The sequence below is a fragment of the Thamnophis elegans genome, chromosome 3 (genome assembly GCF_009769535.1).
Source record: "Thamnophis elegans isolate rThaEle1 chromosome 3, rThaEle1.pri, whole genome shotgun sequence".
Classification (NCBI taxonomy): Eukaryota; Metazoa; Chordata; class Lepidosauria; order Squamata; family Colubridae; genus Thamnophis; species Thamnophis elegans.
In genome coordinates, this window is record NC_045543.1 from 81,027,507 (window position 1) to 81,040,081 (window position 12,575).

The window sequence follows — 12,575 nt, forward strand, 5'->3', positions numbered from 1 at the left end:
ATTTGCTTTCCAAACTCACACTTCCTTGTTTTAACCTCTTGGGTATCATCCATTTACTGTATTAGTGCAATAGGTCAAAACTGCTAATACTCCAATACAGGGCTGTCAAACTCATGGCCCGCAGGTGGGATGCGTCATGCGCTGGCCACACTCACACCTGGTTTAGCAAAGGGGAAAAAGTCCTGATACATCACATGACACCGTCATGATGACATGAGTTTGGCACCCCTGCTCCAATACATGTATAGAACTTTTGAATGTCAACATGCCTCCTTGTGTAAGTGGATCTTCAGTTCATTATAACCATGTGTTTATTTTTCTTCAAAGACAGTGGTGGGATTCAGCCAGTTTGCACCTATTTGGGAGAACCGGTTGTTAACTTTCTAAGCAGTTTGGAGAACTGGTTGTTGGAAGAAATCTTGTTATTTTTTCCACTTTACAGAGCTAATCCTTTTAGGAAGGCAGGAAGGAAACCCTTTGATGTTGCTTCTAACCTAATCTTTATTGCCCTGCTTACAGAAACTGCCTCTCTGGTTAAGCCTTATTACATTGTAACAGCTAATGCAAAGCACCCATTGACTTGAATGACATTTAGTTGGTCACACCCACATGGTCACATGGCCCCAGAGCCTACCCAGCTGGTCATTAGGGCAAAGAACCAGTTGTTAAATTATTTGAATCCCACCACTGTTGAAAAGGATGTAACTCCTGAGATTGTTGTGTAAAACTGAAGATTTGATTCCCATCTACTCAGGTTTTCTGTAAAGTTTTCTCTCTAACAACAGGTGGGATTAAAACCCAGTTTGATGTAATAGTTAAATACACTGAATTATAAATCCGGAAATTGTGAGTTCTGCCTTAGAAGCAAAGCTCTCTGGCAACTTTGGGCTAATTATTTTCTCTCAGTCCTAGGAAGAAGGCAATGGTAAGCCATTTCCAATTTATTTTGGCAAAAAGGCTGGTGATTCAAAGGCAAAGAGGAGGAGGAGGAGGAGGAGAAGGAGGAGGAGGAGGAGGAGGAGGAGGAGGAGGAGGAGGAGGAGGACGACGACCTGAGGTATACTTCTCCATTGTGAATAATTATGCAGCTGCTTTCATTTTTCACTACTCGCTAGGTCAGTTTGTATATAATCATAAACAAAGAGGAATTCTTAATGCTCAATTGCTCTTTTTAAGTTCCTCTTGCTAATAGAAATGGTTGAACAAACCAATGAATTTCTATCTGTTTATTTAGCAGCATATACCCACTTGGATTCCTAGTTGATTGTTGTCTTATAAGCCAGAATACAAAACCAAATGAGACTCTTGGTTTATGATACTGATGTCATCCAAGATGCACCCTATCTTTCAATCAATTGATTAGCTTTCTCTTTTTGGAGCTGGACTTGTTCAAAGACTTCAGCAGAAAGCATGAATCATGAGACAATAATATTTTGACTGGGAAGTGTAGAATGGAAAGAAAAATAGAATGGCTAAAATTTGGAAGGCCATTTGGGGAAGAGTGATAAGCATTTAAAAAGGCTAAATCAGTGCATTAAAAGTGGGAAATCCATCTAGCAAAATATAGGTTTCAATGGTACAATCTGCGGAATTTCAGAGTGGTGCAAAATGGATGTTGAGTTCACATGTGGCCCTCGTGTTATGGGTTGCTTATCCTTTCACTAATCAATAGGAGCGGAATTTCACTATGGGAAGTGAAAACAAGAAGCCTCTGATGCAGTTCAAATTAATGGCTGGGGAATCCTGGGAGTTGAAGTCTACAAGTCTTAAAAGATGCCAAGATTGGACACCCCTGATTTAATATGATACTGTATTATGAAAAAAATTGCACCTGAACTTTGTGACTTGTGAAAATACCCTCAACTTTTGTCATCATAGCTGAAAATAATGCCTCTTCTATTGTTTCCTCCTTCAATCATAAGAGAATTAAAGAACTAATAATACATTTATTAGTGCTGTAAAGCAGCTCAGATGTGAAGAGAAAACGTTCTTTGAAATGTATGGGGCTGCTTGGGCAGATTTGTTGGCAACTCCTTAAAACAAATATACTTTTTTTCTGGAATCATCTGTTGTGGCCCATCAGCGGCCAGCAGAGCTGGCAGCAGATCTGGACAGTGAGGAGGTTGGGGAGAAACATAGGCCAGTCCTGGAGTCTGGAAAAGGCTCTGATGAGAGCTCTGTGTCGGAGGCAGAGGGAGGGGTAGAATCATATGCCAGTTATCAGTTGCCTTCAGAGTCAGACATCAGTGAGGCAGTCGAACAGCTGGAGCCTGTTTCCAGTGTGTGCATGTGCAGAATTGCCAGACAAAGGAAACAGCTGAAGAACAGGGGTTGACTTGGGAATAAGACCCCTCCCAGAGGAAATAAAAGAGGATAAGGCCCCTCCCAGAGGAAATAAAAGAGGAGCGAAAGGGGAGTGGAGTTTGCAGGAGACAATTAGTTCACATAATTGGTTTGTGACTCTCTGAGACTCCTTGCCAAGTTTTGTAGATATCGACCTTCAGCTCTCCAAGCCAGATAAGGTCTGTGACTGTAAATCCCCTTTTGAAAGACTTTGCTGGATGTGAATGAGCAGAATTCACAGTAAATTAATAAAAGGCGTTTGCTTCATGCTCTTGGGAAGCCTAGGTCAGAACATCATTTTGCTGTTCTTTGCATTCTCCCTAACAGGGAGAGGCAGATACAGCGGGGACTTTAGGGCAGGCCATTACCGGGGAAGGAGGGTTCGCTACATTACAGAGATCCCTCCTTCCGGCCCTAGGAGTCCCACTCCGAGACCAGATGGCGTAAGCAGTCAGGACCCTGGTCTCAGGCTGTTGTCGCTAAATGCCAGGTCTGTTGTACATAAAGCTCCTCTCGTCCGGGACTTAATTTTAGACGAGAGGGCAGACCTGGCATGTATTACTGAAACCTGGCTGGGCCCAGAGGGAGGAGTCCCCCTAGTAGAACTGTGCCCAGAAGGATTTCAGGTGCTACATCAGCCGAGAGCCCAGGGAAGGGGTGGGGGTGTGGCCGCTGTTATCCGAGAGTCGTTAGTTCCTCGTAGGGTCCCTGCTCCGGAGATTGTCGGGTGTGAGTCTTTGCTGTTAAAGTTGGACCTCAAGGGTCAAGTGGGTCTGCTGTTAACGTACCTGCCTCCCAACAGCGTTGCAGCAGCCCTCCCCTCGCTCCTCGAGTCGGTAGCCGAGCTGGCAGTTGAGTTCCCTAGGTTGATGGTCCTGGGGGACTTTAATTTGCCGTCGCTCGGTGAAAACTCGGAGGGGGCGCAGGAGTTCATGGCTTCCATGACAGCCATGGGCTTGACCCAAGTAATTCGAGGCCCAACCCATTCGGCGGGACACATGCTTGACCTTGTATTTCTCTCGGAGCAGTGGATTTGTGATCTTGGTCTGAGGGGGAACGACATCATACCCCTGTCGTGGTCAGACCACTGCCTACTGAGGCTCGACTTTCGGAGACCAAACCCCCACTGTAGGGAGGAGGAACCGACCAGGTGGTTCCGCCCCAGGCGTCTTATGGAACCGTCAAGGTTCCAGACAGAGCTTGGGGTTATTCCTGACACTTTCGCCCACAGTCCGGTGGAGACTCTGGTTGCTGCGTGGCACTCGGCAGCATCGGAGACCCTCGACCGGATTGCGCCACTGCGGCCCCTCCGAGGCGGCGGATCCCGGAGACCTCCTTGGTTCACCGAGGAACTCCGGGAGATGAAGCGCCGGAGGAGATGCCTAGAGCACCGTTGGAGGTCCGATAAGTCCGAAGCGAACCGAGCAATGGTAACCACCTGCACCAAGGAATACACCAGGGCACTTAGGGCTGCAAAAAGATCCCATATAGCCACCTTGGTTGCGTCCGCTGAGTCCCGCCCGGCCGCCCTGTTTAGGATAACCCGCTCCCTACTGAACAAAAGGGAAGTGGGGGAACCCTTGCAGGGCAGAGCCGAAGAGTATGCCCAATTCTTAGCGGACAAAATTGCTCGGTTTCGGTCGGACTTGGACTCCACCCCTGCAGCTCCAGCCGAGGCACAGGAGGATCAATTTGAACAACTCTGGGTTGAGTTTCAAGACGTTACCCCCGGGGATGTGGACAAGGCCATGAGGGCTGTAAGTACCTCCACCTGTGTGCTGGATCCGTGTCCCTCATGGTTAGTTACTAACTGCAGTGAGGTGACACGAGGCTGGATCCAGGCGGTTGTCACCGCCTCACTTCGGGAGGGGAACTTCCCCGCCGCACTGAAAGCGGCGGTGGTGAGACCCCTCCTGAAGAAGCCATCTTTGGATCCAGCTATCCTTAATAATTATCGTCCAGTCTCCAACCTCCCCTTTCTGGGGAAGGTTGTTGAGAAGGTGGTGGCCTTCCAGCTCCAGCGGTCCTTGGAGGAAGCAAACTATCTAGACCCCTTCCAGTCAGGCTTCAGACCCGGTTACAGCACAGAAACCGCTTTGGTCGCATTGACCGATGATCTCTGGAGGGCCAGAGATGGAGGACATTCCTCCATCCTGGTTCTCCTCGACCTCTCAGCGGCTTTCGATACCATCGACCATGGTATCCTTCTGCGACGACTGCGGGAGGTGGGAGTGGGAGGCGCCGTGCTGCGGTGGTTCTCCTCCTACCTCTCGGACAGGTCGCAGTCGGTGTTAGTGGGGGGGCAGAGATCGTCCCCTAGGCCCCTAACTTATGGGGTGCCTCAGGGCTCGGTCTTATCCCCCCTACTATTCAACATCTACATGAAACCGCTGGGTGAGATCATTCGCAGGCACGGGATTAGATACCATCAATATGCGGACGATACTCAACTGTATCTGTCCGCCCCGTGCCAACTCAATGAAGCGGCAGACGTGATGAACCGCGGCCTCGAAGCTGTTATGGACTGGATGAGGGTTAACAAGCTCGTGCTCAACCCAGAAAAGACCGAGTGGCTGTTGTGTTTCCCTCCCAGAGATTCGACCAATATTCCATCACTCAGGCTGGGGGGTCAAATTCTACACCCCTCAGAGAGGGTTCGCAACTTGGGAGTCCTCCTGGACTCACAGCTATCGTTTGACCACCATTTAATGGCTGTGACCAGGGGGGCATTCGCCCAGGTTCGCCTGGTGCGCCAGTTGCGACCCTACCTGAATCGGGAGGCTCTCACAACAGTCACCCGGGCCCTTGTGACCTCTAGGCTGGAATACTGCAACGTGCTCTACATGGGGCTGCCCTTGAAGAGCATCCGGCGACTTCAGCTAGTACAGAATGCGGCCGCGCGAGTGATTGTGGGTGCACCTCGGTTCACCCGCATAACACCTATCCTCCGCGAGCTGCGCTGGCTACCTGTCGATCTCCGGATGCGCTTCAAGGTGCTATTAGTCACCCATAAAGCCCTACATGGCAGTGGATCTGGATACTTGAGAGACCGCCTTCTGCCAATTACATCCCTGCGACCAATAAGATCACATAGATTAGGCCTCCTCCGTATACCATCGGCCAGCCAGTGTCGGCTGGCAACTACAAGGAGGAGGGCCTTCTCAGTAGTAGCCCCGACCCTTTGGAACGAGCTCCCCGTAGAGATTCGCACCCTCGCCACCGTCCAGGCCTTCCGCACAGCCTTGAAGAACTGGCTCGCCCGTCAGGCCTGGGGACAAGGATAGTTCCCCTCCCGAATGATGAATGTATGTTGTTTACTATTTTATTATATGTCTTATCTTAATGTCTGTATTCCCCTTCCCCGATTTTATGTGAGCCGCCCTGAGTCCCCTCAGGGAAAAGGGCGGCCTACAAATATTAATAAAATCTAAATCTAAATCTAAATCTCTGAAGTGTTTTTTCCCCATTCAAATCTGAAGCATCGCACAACCTTGATACACATGTTAAAATAATAATATCTGCACTCTCTGCTTCAGACATAGTCACCAGAACTACAACATTATTATGGGGATTATGTTGCTAACAAGATTATTTTACAAAACCGAATATCCAAAATTGGAGTAATCTGGAAGTTTTCTAGTTTTGGTACTCTGTTTTCTTCCAATAGAGTAATTGGTGATGTATATGTAAGTAGATTAACTGTTTATCGACTTGATACACTTAAAACAACAGAGATGGTTTGATTTACTAAAAATAGGCCATTTAGAAAGAATGTCATGTACCATGGGCATCATTGCCTGAAATCACTGAAAGATTCAAAACACAATTTCTGCATACGGCATTAAAAAAAACATTGAAAAATTCAGGACTGGGTCCACAAACATTTTCCAGGTTTATCTACTTGTTGAACTTCTCATTGAATGATGTGAGATGAATATAAATGGCTGCCTTTATTTTCATTCGTTTCAGTGAAAAATCAGGCAAGGGTGAATCCATCCCTTCATCTGCCTGAGACGAGGACTTGTCTAAAATGAAAGTTTTAAGATGTACTTCCTGATGCACAGACATCATTTACTTACACCTTTTAAATTGGCCATGATGACGGCTTTTATCCCTTCGGCATTTGTACATCAGCAGATGTAGCACAAAAGTGGCCACAGCCTTTCTACAGATAAATCTATGCTCAGTGTGAATGTAATAGAAATCATTTTATTGTAACGTGGGCTTCAGTTATTGTGAATCTGTAAAGAGGGTGGGGGGGGGGAAGGCTTATTCTTAAGAAAAGTACTTTATTGTGCAAGTTCTTCCATTGTACAATAGATTTTAGTTTTATCTAGCATCTTTTGTATTCGTGGTGGTGTAGCTCAAGTAATTTTTCAGCACGCAGAGTTAAGTAATAACAGTATGTAGGCAAATAGGGGAACCATTAGGGACTCAACTGGAACTCATAGGCAGTTTGAAATAATAGAGTATCCAGGAGAATGGAAGAGCTTCAGCTGGTAGGATTTACCATTCTTCTTCAAATACAATGAATCATGTGGTATAATGTAGGAGGACAGGGAATGGAAGAGACACACTCTTCATACAGAGTTAGAATAGAGTTTGAAATAAGCCCATAAAAATTGGTGTGCACATATTTTTACTGGCCTGCCGGGAGGAGTTGGCAGAGGAAAGAAGAAGAGCAAGATTTTTTTATGATGGCCTGTGAAAGAAAGTTCTTTAACATCCCCCTTGATTTTGGGCACAGGAAAAAAAAGGTAGGACCAGAGTTATTTTCCACCGTCTTCATTCTGCATGTGAATGCATTGGAATTCTATTCACCGATGGTCCAATATGGTGATTTCACAAATCTCACACAATGTGTCTAAAATTGCTAAGTGAAATGCGAAAGGAAACCCACACAGTACGTAGCTTTCACTTCAAGTTTATATTCCAGCTGCAATGATATCATATGTTTATGTTTTCCAATGAAAGTTGCTATAGGCTGATCAGCTGTAAGTTGATCTCAGTAGTATAAAAACATAATATATTGGGATGGTAAAGATCCAATAGGCATCACTTTAGTTTGAATATATTTATTTACTTTCAACATATTCATGACATCTGTTTTTAAGTTGTCTGGATTGTCTAGCTAAGTATTATTGTTTCATGTAATTCAATCATGAGTCTCTCTCTGCCATTTTTTAGATTGTAGATTGTAGAAGTTTATTTATATGCCGCCCTTTTCCCTGGGGGGACTCAGGGCGGCTCACAACCCAATTTATACTTTAAAATTTAAATTTAAAATTAAAATACTTTAAAATTTAAAGTATTAAATCTTTGGTTTAATTCTTCAGACTTACAATTCACATTATTCAGTAAAGAGTTTAACTTCAAAAATGGTTTACATATAATGGTAACAGAGGGATGTGGTGGCTCAGTGGCTAAGACGCTCAGCTTGTCGATAAGAAGTTCAATCCCTAGTGCCACATAACAGTGAGCTCCCATTACTTATCCCAGCTTCTGTCAACCTAGAAGTTCCAAAGCATGTGAAAAATGCAAGTAGAAAAAATAGGGACCACCTTTGGTGGGAAGGTAACAGTGTTCCCTGCGCCTTTGGCCACATGACCACGGAGACATCTTCGGACAGCGCTTTGGCTTTGAAACAGAGATAAGCACCACCCCCTAGAGTCAGAAACGACTAGCACATATGTGCGAGAGGAACCTTTACCATCACCTATAATGGTGTTGAAAGAAATATCTTTCTGGGTTCAGCTCCAAGTGGGGAAGAAGACATTGGAGACACGGAGGCTGCTTGGAAAGATGGTTTATTGTTGGACAGGGCCACATGGCTTGAGCCCTGTACAGATAAGGTGATCACATGTTTCAATGTTGATGGAGAAGAAGAGAGAAGGGCTGAGGAAGGGGCTTGCTAGGCTTTTTATACCCTGTTTAGTCCCACCTCTCTGTTTCCTGTTCCTGTGTAAGAAATGTATTCTGACTGGTTGTCAGACTCCCATGGTGCCACGCAGGGGGCTACTCTCTAGGCTGAGATGAGTCCAGGTATAGATGAGTTCTCAGATGCCATGTGGAGAGTTGAGTAATATCCCTTCCCCCTACAGCTGCAGTGAGGAGAAGTCTTTATTATGTAACGTGGGCTAGCCTGGCCATCTTAATGGCCCATTAGCTGGGGATGGGCAGAAAGCTAGGCAACTATTCTGTCTTTTAAAACATGTTTCTTTTCGCATCCAGAGAAATATTCTGCCTTTTCAATATTTCCTAGGATATTTCATTTTTCTGGGAGAGGGCTGGATGATAACTTCCCACAATGCTAAAGAGCTTTTAAAGTGGAAAGAAGCTCAATTTTATTTATTTAGTTTGGGAACTGGGATAAATTCAGCAAAACTTGTAGGATCATACTGATTAGCAGGAGGAAGATGAGGAATTAATTTTCTCTGTCTTCTTGATTTTATATCCATGAAAAATCAAATGCAAGACAGCAGTAACCAGTAATGTAGAACCCCAAAAGGTTTTTTTAAACCAATGACATACCAATAAAATTATCAAAAGGTAAGGAGATTTCTATTTTGATTGTATGTGGTCCAAGATATAATTTCAACATTTAATTGTGTCAGACAAAGCAACATCTCACTTGATTTCACTGTTGGACAAGAGAAGGGATGTGGGAATCCCGCGGCTTCAGCCAATTTATTTCCCACCTGTGTGATATTTCACACCATTGTTTTCTTTGCGTTTCTAATTATTTATAACTTTCTGATGACAACTTAAATATAAGGGAAGAAAAGGAGATGATGATGATATCATCCCATTTAAAACAATACAACTTTGAGCCACACAACCATATGAGCAATGATGATCGGTACTTCTGTAAGAGATTAGCTGAGACTGAGAAAGAAAGAAAGAAAGAAAGAAAGAAAGAAAGAAAATAAACACAACAGGCAGCAGATGGAAGACCACATTGTAGGTTTCACAGATGAATGGACTCTTGATCTGTCATGCAAACATGTGACAAAAGGAGATGCAATAATGAAAAAAGATACTGCTTTAATCATTTCACTAATAAAGGAGGTCTGGTATATTCCCATCACTATTCCCAAGAATATGGTTCTTCCCAAGTCCTCTAACCCAGGGGTCTCAAAAGTTTGCCAACTTTAAGACTTGTGGACTTCAACTCCCAGAGTTCCTCAGCCAGCTTTGCCCTGTTGGCTGAGCTTTGCTGACTGAGGAACTCTGGGAGTTGAAGTCCGCAAGCCTTAAAATTGCCAAGGTTGGAGACCTTGCTCTAACCTCTGATTCTTGTTATTGCAACTGATTTAAGAAAAAACTACATGAATCTTGTTCCTTTGATTGTGCTCTGCAGCTAAGGTTCTTGGTGACTTCTTTGGTTAGCTTCGTCTTCTGGGGAAAGCGGTTATGGAAGCCTTTCTGTGTGTCGGTGTGTGCCAGTGAAGAGTTCCTCCCATCAGACAATTGCATTGTAGAGACAGTCCTTGACTTACAAGCACAACTGAGCCCTAAATTTATGTTACTAAGTGAGACATTTGTTAAGTGAGTTTCCCACCAATTTATGACCTATCTTGTCACAGTTATTAAGTGAAACTGGTTTCCTCATTGACTTTGCTCATCAGAAGATGGCAAAAGATGATCCCATGAACCTGGGATACAGCAACTATGAAAAATATGAGTCAGTTGCCAACTGTCTGTATTTTGATCATGTGACAATGTGAATGCTGCAATGGTCGTAAGTGTGAAAAATGGTCATAAGTCACTTTTTCAGTGACATTGTAAATTTGAATGGTCACTAAATGAATTGTTGTAAGTTGAGGCCTAACTGTACTTTAAGATGACTAGCTTTACAGAAACAGGAGGGTGTCTCCTATGATCTCGTTAAGATTTCCACAAGCAACTATTTCAGCTCTTGTTACAAATCATTGCAAGAAAACTGGAACACTGAGAATATTCCAAGGCTTTAGCTACTAAGGGTAAGTTCTTTACATACTTTATTCCCTTTGACATAACTTTTTAGATCATCCTCATTTTTGTTGTGTTAATTCATCCATTTTGATCTTGTGACTGTATACTGCTTTTAAAAAATATTTTAAGCTGTTGGGGTTCTAGTTTTAAGACTGGAACATTCAGTGATATCCTTTTTTGTATTCTATTACATTCATATATCTGAAGCCATAAAACCAACCTCTTGCTTTATAAAATTATTGTGCTTCATCTTGTTACTACTACATTTGATACTTGCCAAGAACTCCTAATATGCTATCAACTGTCATCAGCTTAAATCTTAACTTGGATATGGTACTGGATTCAGTATTTGATGTTGGAACTACAGATGTACAAGGGGGAATTATTTTTTTATTTTATTAATTTTTATTAGTTTATAATATAAAATATAAAAGAAAATAGTGGGAAAATAGGTGAGGTAGAAGTTAAGGCAGTGGTTCTCAACCTGTGGGTCGGGACCCTTTGGGGGGGGTCAAATGACCCTTTCACAGGGATCGCCTAAGACTATTGGAAAACACATATTTTTGATGGTCTTAGGAACAGAGACACAAATTTTATGATTTGGGGTCACCACAACATGTGGAACTGTATTAAAGGGTCGCGGCATTGGAAAGGTTGAGAACCATTGAGTTAAGGGAAGAGTGTAGGGAAAAGAGAAAGAAAGACATTGATTTCTGACTCCCTTTGGTGCAGTAGAATAAGATAATAGCATCAAACCTCAACTTTTTACTTTTACATAACAATATAAACTTAGCCATTTCTATAACATGCAAGGGGGAATTGTTAACCTGATACAAACTGCTTACCTAATGGATCTCAACTACTTATCCATAACAGAATGCAGAATAGTTTAGACAATATATATTCAGTAGTTATGACAAAGATTTTACACACAAGACTATTGAAAAATGTAAAATGTATCTGTGATAAATGTGTAGTTTATGTTTATCCGATTGAAGAAACAGACTGTTTGATAAAAAGGATAAGTTGCATTTCTGTAGCATTTTGTTTTGAATTGTGTACTTACTGCCAAACCACCTTTGCCATTATGTAACAAGATTGGGTAGCTCTCATGGACTGGAATTGCTGCTTTTTAGGGTTTGAGATTACATTGTTCTGTAATATTACAATGTGGGTACCATGAAATCTATAGCTAGTAGCTGTGTTGCTAGAGAGCTGTTTTGAAGAGCTGTATAAACTGCTGCCTTGGTGTAATTTTACTTTCATTTTTATTGTTAAGTAAAAAAAAATTTCCCTGTGAATAACTTACTTACATAACATTGATCTCTCATGTTACTTTTCCTTTGGTATAAAAGATACATATCCTTTTGTAATTTGGTTTTTCTTTTCATACAACAATAACATCTTCAGTTTGGTAAAAGGATATTTAAGGTGTTCAAGGTATTTATGAAGTCATAGACAACTCCTTCAGTTTTGGCCTTGGATATCTGCCAGAATTCTTCTACATTTTGGATTTCCTAAGGAATTAAGGCCCCAGCAGAGCTGCCACATTTGCCAGATTCTCTGCATTTCTAGTTTGGGACTTTTATTTTGACTGATCATACTTTTGAATCATATATTTTTAATCTCTCTCTCTCTCTCTGTCTCTCCCTCTCTCTCTCTCTGTGTCTCTCTCTCTCTCTCTCTCTCCCTCCCTCTCTCTCTCTCTCTCTCTCTCTCTCTCTCTCGCTCTCTCTCGCTCTCGCTCTCGCTCTCGCTCTCACTCTCGCTCTCGCTCTCCCCCTCCCTCCCTCCCTCCCTCCATCTCCATCTCCATCTCCCTCCCCCCCTCTCTCTCGTCTATTCTTTTCTCACATTGGACTGGGATTAAAAATTGGATTACACATACTCTAAATAAAGAGGCAAACAAACAGATCAACTCATAAGTGGACTTAAGTATAATGCAGAAGATATTTTTCTGCGGCTTTGTGTAATAACTCAGAATAGACATTTATTCAAAAGTGATGACTTCTGGTGAGATGGTTATCCATTTACACATCATCAAAGATAGAGGGAGCGAAAGAGATCATCAGCTGGAATTTCACCAGGGCATATTTCACAATGCCTTCCAATTTAATCTTTGGCTGGAGCACTAAATTCACCCTCAACTGCATTTCTTGTGGTAATATACTTAAATTTAATTCAATTTATGTACCTTGCCACTGAAGTAGATAACTTCTTTTGTCTCCTAACTGCATTTTGCTCTCCTTTTTCTAATA